Genomic DNA, 11,237 nt, shown 5'->3' with positions numbered 1-11,237 from the left:
GGGGAGTAGGTGTGAGGAGGAGGAAAGGAATGCTGGCTTGGGCTGCTCCTGCATTATGCTCCAAAAGCAGAGCCTGAGCTTGCCAGCAGCAGCCTTATGGAATTAACTTGCTTTGGCTTGATTGTTAGCTTAAAAGCCACTGACCTCACAGACTTTTGCCCAGCCCCTTAAAGGGCAGAGGTCTGGGTGCTGCCCTTCCAGGTAATGCCTTTACTGAGCCCCTGACAGCACTCCCATGAAGGGCAGAGGGGTGCTGCTAGAGGCACCACAGAGGAGCAGCTCTTAGAGCTGTTGGAAGGAGATCCATCTCCACTGTGGTGCTCTTGGGCTCTCAGCACTGTGTGTGAGTGAGCAGCAAAGACCTGATGCCTTGGCATTTCAGATCTGTTCATCCCCACCTGTGTTCCATGGGAAAATAACTCTCTGTTCCCAGGGTATTTGCAGCAGCCCCAGCACCTGCCACGTGCAGGGCTGCTGCAGCTCCTGCACCACCTATAAACCTGAAGAACCACCTGGTCTGTAAGCAGGGCTGCAGCTGCTGCAGTGGTGCTTCTCTGCCTCATCTGGAGCTGTCTTTGGAACCCCATTTTCTTCCTCCTCCTTTGCTGCTCTTGGATTTTATAGACATGAAATTCAGTATTTCCCGTATCCTTTCTGAGCTTGCAAGAATCAATGATGTCACAGCATAACCAAATCCTGATCTTGTACATGCAGTAGCACTAAACGCGTTCTGGAATTGAAGGAGAAAATGGATCTTATCCTACCAAAGAGTGATTCTGTGGAGTCATCCATGGAGCCCATGTCACCTCAGGCTGGTAAAGTGGGTCACTGCAGTAGGAATGCTGGAGTTGGTGCTGCAGCCATGCCAGGCTGCTGATTCTAGGAGAGGGCATTTCCTGTCGTTCTCCTGGTGAAGTCCTAGTGCACAGACTTAGATCCCATGCTCCTCTTTCCTGGCTGCAGGAGGACAGGACAGTCACATACTGTGCTGCAGCTGCAGTAGCTGCCACGTTTGTGCCTGGCATGCCCTGCATGTCAGCACCAGGTCAGGCAATGCTTAGCTGGGAGGGCTTTGGGAAATGAAACACAAATTTGAAATCAAGTTCTCTGGCCAAAATTGCAGCCTACATTCCCTTACCAACATCAAAGATCTAAGATGTGAGCAGTATCCTGGGCACACATTTGCACCTCCAAACACATGCACACAGAAGGGATGGCAGGAAGTGGGAAACTAATTAAAAGACAATGGGGTTTTTGCTGTGAGCCGGTGCTGTCAGGTTGGCAACACCTTCATAAGGCCAGATGGACCCCGAGGTCCCTTAAGGGCACCTGCAATGCAAGGGTTTGCCAGCATCAACCCCAAGCAGCTACCTGACATTGGCAAAAGGGGAGCAGAAAGTACTTGCACGTCTCTTCTCACACTCTTTGCTGCAGGAGCTTCACTCTCAGTTACCTGGGCTGCAGACTGGGAGGCTGGCACACCGTGCCAGGGAGGAGCCCAGCTCTCCCTAGGCACCCCTGCCACCCCAAGCCTTGGGACAGGCTGCTGCAGGATCCTGACATGCTGCACAGGAAGGTCCTGGGATTGTGGTAGTAGCAGAGCTGAGCCATGCAGAGGATGTTAAAAGTGTGCTGAGCCAGAGGCTCAAAAGCTGTGGGGCTTGGTCCATCAGATCGGTGCTGAGCCATCTCCCAGCAACACTGAACATAATGTAGCATGTCCAAAGTGAGCCCCCCAGGGAGGGAGAGCACCTCAGGGGCAGGGAACCAGAGGTGACCTTTAAGGTCCTTGCCAACCCAAACTGTTCTATGATTCTGTGATTCTACATGCATAGTGATAGTGCACTGAACTGGTCACACCACACATGTACATGAGTAGTCCAGGAACCCAAGCATCCACACATCTGGAATTCTGTGTTACACTTGCAGGCTCTCTCCCTGCACCACAGGCTCCCTGTTCCTGCAGCAGCCAACACCCACTCGTGGGCAGCTGCTGCACAGCACACACGAGGCTGTGGAGGGGAACCATGGACTCAGCAGCCGTGGTGAGGCGAGACTTCCCATCCCTCAGGAGCAGCTCAGGGCCATGTTGAGCTGGTGCTGCTGCTCACCTCCTTCATCCCAGATCCTTGGGAAAGGAGAGGAATGGTTCTGTGCTAGAGGTGTTCAGCTGTGGGACAGGCAGTATGGGCTGGGCAGGAACACCTCATGGCTGAATCACCCCTCCAGCTCTGGGTCCCCAGCTTCTGGGGAGCATTTTTGGAGAAGTTTCCACTGCAGGAGAACGCTGTCCACAGCAGCAAGCTGAGAGCCCAAAGAGGCAGGAGAGGCATTTCCTGGGGAATCCCAGCAGCCCTTTGCCATGCCCTTCACGGCCAGCTGGTTCCCTGTGTGAGAGCACTTTGCATTCAGCTCCTCAGCCTGGATTGCAGCTGGCGTTTCCATGCCGCTTGCAGAGAGGCGTGACTTCCTCAGCTGCAACCCAAAGCTCCTCTCTCCTCCAGAAAGCACCTGGTGGACCCACAGGGCTGGGAGAATGTTTCTGCTTCCCCTTACATCTCCTCCCCATCACCATCCCGACCGCTGTGAGGAGCACCCTGCTACTGAGCCCATCTTCCTGGCCGGGAGCAGCCCTTTTCCATCGAGGGCTGAATTTTGATTTATTTATGTCACTCTGGGTCGCTGGAGGGTGGCTGTGGGGTCCCAGGGTGTCAGCAGAGAAGAAATGCAGTGAGGCTGTCATGGTGACACCCAGTGTGCATCCAGAGAGCCGTGTGCTGCTGCATGCCCCGTGCACTGCAGAGCTGCTCATCTTGCAGATGTGTAACCATTGCAGGCTCCAGTGGAAAGATGAGCAAAGCTGCACCCATGACCAGCCCCAGGCACTGGGGTGCTGTGCTGCTGCCCACCACATGCAGTGGCTCCCTTGAGACAGGGGGGATGGGAGATGAGCCTGTGGAGTCTGCTGTGGTGTAGAATAGAAGGAGCTCCATTGTGCCCAAGTCCCTGTTGCACCCAGTGCCCGTGTGCTTGCTTCTGTGAGCTGGAGGGCTTCAGAACAAGTTGTGGAGTCCTACCTTGCACAGTCACTTAAGATTCCTGTGGGGGCTGCCAGCCTCAAAGTACTGGTGTAATTCCAGTCAGAAATCCTAACCCAAAACCCTTCCTGTGTTTTCAGCTGGCTGTGGGATCCCTATCCCAGAACTATTGCCATCAGATAGTCTGGTTTTTCTAGGACACACCACCCTGAGCCTGCTGCAAAAGTCCCTGAGGCTATGCAGACACTGGGTTACTATTCCAGTCCCCAACCAGGATCCCTGCATCTCCTTCTAGTCCTTGCCCAGCCTCATGTCACGCACTTTCCTCTTGCCTTACATCAGAGGTTGCCTGGGCTTGAGCTCCAGCAACAGGAAGATAAATCTGAGCCTACGTAGACCTTCTTTTCACATGGTGAAAAATTATTTACACTCGGGTTGGGATTTGCTGCTCTACTAATTTCGTTGTCTCCTCGTTTGCCTGTTTGTCCCACATTCCACACAGTGTGTCCTCCCTCCCTCCCCCTTCTTTCTCTCACTGCCCTCACGGGTGTCTTTCCACTCTCCTCCTCCTAGATGGCCAGGTTAGGCAGGTGCAAGAAGAAGATGCACAGGGAAGATAATCCACCAACTCAAATATCACCGAGTTTTACAGAAAAAAGGGGAAACAGAGGCAAAACTAAATGACCTTTAAAACAAGAAAGTTCTCAGGTTCCCTCCCCCACCCAGAAGTGGCTCCTCTGCTCTGATATAACCTTCTCCTCCCTACCCCAGCATTTATTTATAAGCACCATCAATAATTAAGAAGCTGCCTGCCTGCCTGCTTGCCTCAGCTGCAGTGTTGAGAGAGGCATTTCTGATGTTTCCTGGCTCAGCCTGGCTGCTTTGCTCACTTGGGCTTTTAATTTTCTTTCCCTGCCTTGTTAGAAACACAGGAATCACCCACCTGGAACAGACTGGACATCCAGAGAGCCAGGAGAGCTTCCTGCTGGAGGTTGCCCCAAGAGTGGTAACCCAAGAGTTGCTGGCGTTCACAGCACTGCAGCAGCAGGATGAGCTGGGATATCTGGGGTGTCCCCACCACAGGCACAACCCCTCCCTACCAAAGGCAGGGTATGGGAGAAGAGACCCCCTGCTGTCCACATCTGAGGGCCATGGAGCTTGCACACTGGCATTTCTTTGTGGAAAAGACAGCAAGTGAGGGCTCTGCAGCTGGGCTTCCCAGCCCTGGGCAAGCAGCATCACCCTGGGCACCCAGCCAGGGAGATGGAAGGAGAGACCCACCAAGCAGTGCAGCCAAAAACCACAGCTGAGCAGGAGGAGTTGGCCCTAGCAGGCAGTGCCAGAGGCCTTAGAGTGGAAGAGGACAGCTGGACTTAGAATCAGGGATGGAAAGCTTTACACTGGTCCAGAGGAAGCATAACCCAGGGACAGACCAGGCACAGAGGCAGCAGCTGGCCTTGGCACATTGCTGGCATGGCAGAAGTCCTTGGGAACACTCCAGGTTGCTTCTTGGAGGTTCAAAAGCACCCTGTGGGCATCAGGCAATCTCTGAGCCTTGAACAAATCCTCAGGTGTAGGGTTTCCAGAGAGCCTGGCTCAGCAGCTGCAGGCACAGCCTGCAGCATGCCAGTCCAGCTCCCTTTGGCAGTGTAACCCAGATGCAGCAATGGGGCTGAAGAGGAAAGCCCAGTGGTTCTCACTGGGCTGGCCTGTGATGCTGCAGACATGGCAGAGCTTTAGGGAGGCGGTGGCAGAGAGCTGCAGGGGGGCATCTGGCAGCGTGCACACAGCTCCCCCCAGCACTCAGCACGATGCCTTGGGGCCCTGCTCCACCAGCTGAGCCCTGAGCACCAAGGGGACCGTGGCTCTGCCATGGCCCCATGCCCTGCAGTGAGGCCAGGGAGTGCCTGGGAGCTGGGTGCAGCAGCAGGAAGCAGATCTGTCACAGAGCATGGCTCTGGAGGGACAGTGATGGCAGCTGGCAGCTCCACTGCTCTGCCGGTGCTGGGCTCCGCTGGGCTGGGAAGAGGGCACCAAAGGACAGTGTCAACTCAGCAGCCCTTGGCGTGCTGGCTCCCAGCCTGTCCTGTCCCATCAGCGTCCAACTCCCACCACAGCGACCGTCCCAACGTTGTTCTTGATGTGATGGGGTGAACAGGGCTCCTTCTCCTCCTGCAAGTTGCCCTGCGCCAGGCCCTGCAATTCCTGATACAAGATATATATGGAGCTGCTCCTGGGGGACACCAAGGGTCTGAGAGATGGAAAATGTGCCTCCTTCCCCATGTGCCCTCACCTCCCCAGCCCACACAGCCCAGCTGACCCCCCTCCCTGTCCTCTCCTTCTTCTGTGGGTCAGACTCCAGGGAGCACCCTCAGCCTCCAAGGGAAGGGTTGTCTGCTTGTGAGGACATCAAGCAAGGACATCACAGGTCAGCTGGCCTTGAAGGTAAATAAGGCAAGCAGGGAGGATGCCCTCATTTCAAATATAACATAGACCTCTGAGCTGCTTTCTGGTGGCCACACAAGGGAAGGATGATGCACTGCCTCCTCGGGGATTTTCAAAATCTCACAATGCACTGCCTGTGCTGTAGGACCTGATCCTGCTTCACATCCCTCTAGAGCACCTACACTGTTGCTAGCACTTGGATTTATCTAAATACAGCACAACAAGGAGAGGTGGAAATTGGGGCAGGGAAGGGAATGACACAGAGTCACAAGCTGAAATGCAAATCGTGGACCATCCTGTGGAAAAAAAGAGACCAATGTAAAACCAATGGATCATCTCCATGAGAGTGCTGGAAAACAGCCTCCCACTAACTCTCATCCCCAGCCTGGTAAGGGAAAAGCTTCACACCTGCTCTGAATGTCGTGAAGTCTGCAACACGCCCAGACAGGAATAGAAGTCACTAACTAGAAGCTTTCCCTCCTCCAAGCAAATATGCAGCCAGCTCTCTTCTCCCACATGGCACCCCAGCCTGGCTCACATGGCCAGTGCCAGGCTGGTGGAGTGGTGATGCCACATCTCCCTGTCACAGAGCCCTGCAGCCAGGTGGACAGGGCAGGGCAGAATGTGACAGCATGGCCGAGGGAAGCTGGCCACAGCTGGCATCACTGGCAAGGACACAACAGCACCCCATTCACCAGGAATTGAGGAGGAGGGCTAGCAAAATCTCAGTGATCAGAGTTTCTATATTAATTATCTCCCTCATGACCAGCCCTCTTGCAGCAGGATGCATCTCATATCTTCTGTGCATGTCTCCTCCTGGACTCTGCTAAGGGTCATGTCTTCCTCATCCCCTCCACGGAGCTGAGTGACAGAAACCTGGCAGTGAGGAGACACATGCTCCAGGGACAGGACCTGTGGGGGTTGCTGTGACACAGTAGTGACAGCAGAGACCCTAGAGCTGAGGCCGTACTAATGGAGATGCTCATCTCTGAGCATCGAGAAGAGCCAGCAAAAAGTGCCAGAGTCCCTCCAGGAAAGGAGGGTTTACTCGAGGGGCCAGCCAGTTGTGAGCCAAAAGCAGCAGGCCCTGTGCTAACGCAGCTATCTGAAGCAGAAAGGCTGGGAATAGTTGATCACAACCTTCCCAAGTTCCTTCTGCTGTCCAAACACAACCCCACGCTCCCAGCAGGACTCATAAACAGGATGTTTCTGCTGCCTCTGTGATCCACTTTCTGGCAGGGCAGTTCTCTGCTTTTCCTCTCCTCCTCCTCCTCCTCGTTTCAATATAGGGGGCCTGGGCACTTGTCCTGCCCAAGAGGAGCTTGCTAAACCTTCAGACCTGCAGACCTTTGCAGGCAGTTACCCAGTGCTGGTCAGCAACCCCAGACAAACAAGAAATTTTCCAACAAGAAAAGAAGAAAGCAGGGCTGGGGGAGCATGGAGGAAGCAGTGGCTGTGGCTGTGTCCTCGGCATTGGTTGTTAATTATAACACAGAGCTGGGCACAGAGGGGAGCTTCAGAGCAGGTCCTCTCTTCCCTGGCATCCCTCACTCCAGGGTTGTGCCAGCACCTCCCATGTCAATCCCACCGCAACTGGGGCTGAAGACCACGGAAGCTGGCACAAACACGGCAGCCTGAAATCTGGCAGGGCTGTTTCTCTGTCTCTTTTCCCTAGATTGAAGGGTGGAGAGAAAGGGAGGGGAGCCTGGCACAGCTCCTTCTCGATCCTAGAGTGCCATCTGGCACTTGGATGCAACACAAGGGGCTGAGTGGGAGTCAGCAGAGGGACTTGAAACTTCTGGTCTGACGTTGGAGGGATCTCAGAGAGAGGGAAAAAGAGAGGGCTCCAGAAGCAAGGAGGCAGGGGTTTGCAAATGGGAGCCAGTAGGTCCCTGGGCACAGATCACAGATCCTGCCTGCAGGAAGAGTTTTTTGATTCAGCCAAGAAAACATATGATCTGGAAAAAAACTAATTAAAAACTAAGAGGCAAATAAACTGTCTTGCCTGGGAAGTTTCAGCTTGGCAAGATGGGGCGGCCTTTTACCCTTTGCCCTGCTGCAAGCAGTAAGGGTCAGGGTTCCCATGGTGAAAAGTGTTACCAGCTGCTAAACTGAACCAAGAAAGGAAAAGTCTAAGTTTTCAAGGGTGGTAAAGAGTCATGGAGGCACTGTGGCTGTCCAGATGGGAAGGACAGCACAGAGGTGGGATTGTGAAGTGCAGCCTTAACCAAGCACCTTGGGCAAACACTAATGCAGAGAATATCCTGCCCCAGAGCCAGAGACTGGGATGTACAAGAAACATTTAACATTTGCATCCATCTATTTGGAGGTGATTCCTAGGAGGCACAGCCTCCCAGTGGATGAAGAAAACCTCCTGCACTATTTATGCAGTAGTTTTGAAGTAACCTGAATGAAGGAAACCTTCCTGCTTCAGAGTTCAGGTCAGAGGCTCGGTGGTATGAGAACAACAAAACCATCCCACTTGTGCAGGTCATATCCTGATTAACCCTATGGCAGCTAGACTGTGCCCTATGGAAGATGGAGGGCAAGTCCAGGAATATTCTAGGGCTGGTTTTACACCAGCCAGGGAGGAAGGATACCCCTTTTCACAAACCTTGGTGTGATGCATGATGATAGGAATGCCAATCATAGCAATAGGTCAGATTCCTGATTATTTGTTCCCCATTTTGTTTTTATTTCTTTAATTCATCTCAAAGAGAGAGCATCCAAGCCAGCTGCACCCTCAGCCTGTGGTGGGATCATTTATCTCACCCCCACGGGGCTCCTGTGTGCACTGGAAAGGCCAGGCTGAGGGGAGCTGCTGCAGCCTGTCAGCTGGCAGGCTCTGCCTCCTGCCCTGTGCCAGCATCCACGAGCAGGGCCTGGGACATGTCCTGGGGAGATGAGCTCCACTCCTGCTGTCAAGCTCCGCTCCCCACAGAGGAGTGCAGGCAGCAGATGGGCTGGTCTCTCCCTGCCAGCGCAGGCAAGGGGGCTGGAAGGTAGGAGGTAGAACCAAATCCAGTCTCATTAAGGGTAATTACCATTCATCCCAGGAAGCAGTAGGAAAAAGAGCCCACGTTCTCCCCATCTATTAATAGCTGTCAGCAGCTGCATGGTTCCTGCTGCGACCCAGGGAGAGCAGAAAGCTTTGGGAGAGCAGCAGCACAGAGAGCATCCTGCTCCCCCATCCTTCAGCACTGGCTGTACAGGGGCAATTTTCCTCCTTTGTTTTACTGCTTCCCCCAGGACTCCAGGAACTGCTGGCTGCTTGTAAGCAGTGTTTTCCAGCAAGAGCTGCAGGGAGCCAGCCAGAGGAGGGCCTGGAAATAGAGCTTTGGAGCCAGTCCCTGCTCCTCAACATCCTCAGTTTTCTGAGTCCTGCCCAGTTTTGGCAACTTTCTGTGCTCCTCATTGAAAGGGTAGAAGCCATTAATGAAAGAGGATTCTGGTGCTGAGGACAAACCTCACTGGCTCCTGTTCTGGTGAATCCCTTTGGTGTCAGGCAGACATCAAACACCAGTAGGCTCCTCTCAAACCTGACCTTCAGCTGTGCCCACGGTTCTTCCCCACGGAGAGATGAACCACATCTGACAGATGGAGGCTGCCTCGCTGCAGGCATCAGCTACAGAGGCTGCCCCACACGGAGCACAGCACTCACATGAAATTATATCCTGGACTGGTGTGGTGACTTCTGGTCATCACGGTGTGACGTGAGGACACTGCAGGCTGCAGGAGATGCACTAGCAGAGCTGACCAGGAGGACACATGCACAGAGAGGAGTTTTTTTCACTCCTTCTACCTCCAGCTGCCACTGCAAACAAACAGCCTGCTACTTGCTGTGGGCAGAAAGCTCACCAGATGTGTTCCTGCAGTCCCTGAAGCAACAGCTGGACCTGGTGTAACTGGAGAGAAGGAGAGGGAGAGGAAGATGGAGAAGGAGAGGAGAAATGCTTGGCTGCACGATGTGTTGGTGGCTGGGCAAAGCCAGTGAAGATAATGTTTCTAGTCCATCATGCTGGGACACTAAAAAAGGTTGTCACCCTACAGCCACAGCTTTATTTCCAGAACAGCACCTGAATCTTCACATTAGCAGAAGATTCCCTGTGGGATGTGTTCCTCCCACACAAGGCACTGCAGGACCTGGCTCCTGTCCAATTTATTTGTTGTGATTTGAGGTTGGACTGTTGTTACACCGTCCTCCAGCTCCAGGCAAAGCTGGCAGAGCTGATAATGCACAACACCATCACAGGTGCTGCCTAGGGGAAATCTGAGACCCGGTAGCTGGAGGGATACAGAGGGCACCTGGGGTCTGCTGGTAGGACAGTGCCTTAGTCACTAGGGCCAGGAAGCAGCACCTTCCCTCGTCCTTACTCTCAGCTATCAACAGTGGGGATGGGGATGGGAATGGATGCAATGTTTTACCCTACTCCACAGCATTTAAGGAGCAACTGCCACTGCACACCCCACTGGGAGCAACACTAATGTCTGTACTCATGGAAATAAATGCTAAGGTACAGAAAGAGTTAACATAGCTATTTCTGGACTACCACTGCTTCTTTTCAGCATATGATTCAACACCTGATTGCATCCATTTTGACAACTGACTGCAATATTGGGCACTGGGAATCAATGACTGGGTAGACACAGCTGAACTCCATTGGACTGTGAAGTCTCCAAAACATGACATTTGCATTACATTGTCCATGAGGTGGGCTAAAAACCTCAGTGTTGATGGCTTACTGAAGGCTCAGCTCAAAAAATTGATCACTGTTATGCAGGCAACTCAGGGATGCTATTTCTGTGGATCTGGTTTGGCTATCTCCTTTGCAATTCAGGAGTCTGACTGAATGTGTGCATGGAAATCAGTGCAAGAGAAAATATCCCTGACTTTATGTTGCTCTCATTTCTGCTTTTCAAGGTCTCAAAAGCCCTGGAGATGTGTTCCCAGGAGTAACATGGTCAGTGTGAGGCCAGCGTTTGTGAAGGGCTTTGTGAGCCTTCTGACTACCCCACTGTGCTAAACACCAGCTTGACTCACAGGCAGTGTCACTGTCTTCTGGGGAGCTGAGTGACAGAATCAGGCCACACCTAGTGAAAGAAGTACATTGCTGCCAAAGTCTAACTTTCCATCTTTGAAATTCACAAAGGAAGCCTCAGAGTCTTGATCCCTTTTTTTAATCTATGCCTCTTTGCATTTATTGTTTTGTTGCTGAGCCTTTGGGGTGATCTGGGATCATGCTTTTAACATCTTCTTCATGACCAGAAGGTAAATTTTATATTAAAGTCAGCACAGCTTCCTAAAACTGCCAGCTATTATGGGACTTGCAGGACTGTCATGAGAGCTGGCACCAGTGTTATGTATGCTCCCACAGGGCACAGGCTAGCTGCACTCCTCTTGTGCCCGCTACATCAGCATTCCAAAGGAGTGAAAGAAAAACCTGTCTCAGGCTGGAAATACCCTGGCAAATACTGCAATGCTTAGATCTGAGAAATGGGAAAGAGGAGATGCATGTTTTCATCCCCTTGTTTCCTCTTCATTTTCCACAGCATGATATGTGTCTTGATGAGGATTCTGGTCTTTCCCCACCTCTGCAGAGGATGCTTAACAGCAGAATGAAAAACAAACAGGTCGAGGAGAAGAGACAAACATGCAGCAGATGGACCAAGATCTTCCTGCCATCAGTGGAGTTCTCAGATTTGCTTTCCTCCCCCTCAGACCTGCCTGTGATGTCATTCTGCCCCAAAATATGA

This window comes from Passer montanus, unplaced genomic scaffold (assembly GCF_014805655.1).
Source record: "Passer montanus isolate IOZ18808 unplaced genomic scaffold, ASM1480565v1 scaffold12, whole genome shotgun sequence".
Lineage (NCBI taxonomy): Eukaryota > Metazoa > Chordata > Aves > Passeriformes > Passeridae > Passer > Passer montanus.
This window is presented reverse-complemented; position numbering follows the sequence as displayed.